A 2,584-nucleotide genomic window follows, 5' to 3' on the forward strand; every position below is an offset into this window, starting at 1 on the left:
AATGAATGAATGAATGAATGTATAAGGGGTGGGCCTTCTTGGCCCTTGCACTGCAACCACAGTGATCCACAGTCTGAGTTTATAATCCGTGGAGACATAAACATAAACTATATAAATGAAAGCAGTCAGAAAAAACAAGTAAATTCTTTAATAGGGACATACAATCTGTCACACACAGTGAATTTTGCAACAAGAGTTCAAAATTCCTCAAGCATAGCCATTGATAATATCTTTATAGATAATGCAAGGTTAAGCTCTTCTTGTACATCTCCTATAGTCGGTGGCCTCTTTGACCATGATGCTCAATTTCTTACAGTACATAATATTGTGGAAGTAAATGCAACACCTTGAAACAGAGAACCAGAAAAATAAATAGTGATACCATTGTTCAATTTCAACATCTATTAGAAAATGAAATGTGGGAACCTGTTTTCAAAAATAAGGATAGAAAATTATAAGTTTAACTCTTTTTTTATATATTTTTTTTAAATATCTTCGAAGCCAGTTTTCCTATGCAGAATAAAAAACCACTGGATTACACAAGGAATAAAAATATCTTGTAAACATAAAAGGCATCTGTATGTAGACAGCAGGAGCAGTAATAATCCCTACATGAAAGCATACTACATAAGGTACTGCAAAATCTTGAGTAGAGTTATAAAAGAGGCTAAAAGGCAGTATTACTGTAGGCTTATAGCAACATTGAATAATCAGATAGAAACAACCTGGAATATAATAAATCATGAAACAGGAAAATCACATCTGACTGAACAGATACTATCTCTCCTTATATATGATGTAAAAGTTGAGGACCCAGGAGAAATTGCAGATGCCTTCAGTACTTTTTTTCTAACAACTACAGAAAATCTAAACTTGCATCAGGAAGAGGAAGATGTCATTTCATTTTTCAGAGAGGCATTTCCTAGAAAATTCCCTGGTATTAAAACCATTCCAACCTCTGAAACTGGGGGGGGGGGNAATGCAAGGTTAAGCTCTTCTTGTACATCTCCTATAGTCGGTGGCCTCTTTGACCATGATGCTCAATTTCTTACAGTACATAATATTGTGGAAGTAAATGCAACACCTTGAAACAGAGAACCAGAAAAATAAATAGTGATACCATTGTTCAATTTCAACATCTATTAGAAAATGAAATGTGGGAACCTGTTTTCAAAAATAAGGATAGAAAATTATAAGTTTAACTCTTTTTTTATATATTTTTTTTAAATATCTTCGAAGCCAGTTTTCCTATGCAGAATAAAAAACCACTGGATTACACAAGGAATAAAAATATCTTGTAAACATAAAAGGCATCTGTATGTAGACAGCAGGAGCAGTAATAATCCCTACATGAAAGCATACTACATAAGGTACTGCAAAATCTTGAGTAGAGTTATAAAAGAGGCTAAAAGGCAGTATTACTGTAGGCTTATAGCAACATTGAATAATCAGATAGAAACAACCTGGAATATAATAAATCATGAAACAGGAAAATCACATCTGACTGAACAGATACTATCTCTCCTTATATATGATGTAAAAGTTGAGGACCCAGGAGAAATTGCAGATGCCTTCAGTACTTTTTTTCTAACAACTACAGAAAATCTAAACTTGCATCAGGAAGAGGAAGATGTCATTTCATTTTTCAGAGAGGCATTTCCTAGAAAATTCCCTGGTATTAAAACCATTCCAACCTCTGAAACTGGGGGGGGGGAAGGTATAATACAGTCCCTCAAAACAGAAAACTCTTCAGGTTATGATGGGATAACAAGTAAAATTTTAAAAGTCTGTGCATCTCTAATCAGTAGCCCATTAACAAACATCTGTAATCGCTCACTATCCACAGGAATCTTCCCTGATTGTCTTTCAGTAGTAAGACCAGTATATAAAAAAGGGGATAAGGCTAGTATGTCAAACTACAGGCCAATTTCACTGCTAACTACTCTCTGTAAAGTATTTGATAAAGTTATGCACAGTAGGTTAAGGCATTATTTTCAGAGTAACAATATACTAGTCCCAGAACAGTTTGGCTTTAGGAAAGGAATTTCCATAGAAAATGCAGCCTTTAAGTTAACACTGTGTTGAAATCTGTTAATCAAAAAATGCATGTTGGTGGAATATTCTGTGACTTGGCAAAGGCTTTTCATAAAATTCAGTCCAAAGTACCTACTCAAAACTGTGGAATAATAAAACATGGAGTTCCACAGGGGTCAATTTTGGGGCCTTTGCTTTTCATAATTTATATAAATGACCTCCCTCCTACACTAAGGACCTCATCAATACCTATAATATTTGCAGATGACACTAGTGTTATAATTTCTGGTAAAAATTTAGATGATTTCTGCATGTTATAAAGCAAGGTTTTTTCACTAATGGTTTTCTGCAAACAAGCTGTCCCTGAACCTAGGAAAAACAAATGTAATACAAATTTATAACAAAAAAACTCACCACAATATCCATTAAACATAGGATATAATGATAAATATATAGAAGAGGGAGTAAACACATAATTCCTTGGCTTGCAAATTTATAATCATTTAAACTGGGAAAAAAATATCGATCACTTGATTCCAAAGTTAAGTAG

At 33.8% G+C, this 2,584-nt stretch overlaps 1 long non-coding RNA gene across 1 annotated transcript in view; it reads left to right on the forward strand.

Moving 5' to 3' along the window:
* LOC117282572 overlaps positions 1-1,705 on the forward strand; it is a 2,976-nt gene extending 1,271 nt beyond the window's left edge. Inside the window, exon 2 of the long non-coding RNA XR_004513367.1 lies at positions 987-1,705. This is a non-coding gene — a long non-coding RNA (uncharacterized LOC117282572). The remainder of the gene's footprint in view (positions 1-986) is intronic.
* The last annotated feature ends 879 nt before the right edge of the window (positions 1,706-2,584 follow it).

This window comes from Cryptotermes secundus, unplaced genomic scaffold, assembly GCF_002891405.2.
Source record: "Cryptotermes secundus unplaced genomic scaffold, Csec_1.0 scaffold931, whole genome shotgun sequence".
Lineage (NCBI taxonomy): Eukaryota > Metazoa > Arthropoda > Insecta > Blattodea > Kalotermitidae > Cryptotermes > Cryptotermes secundus.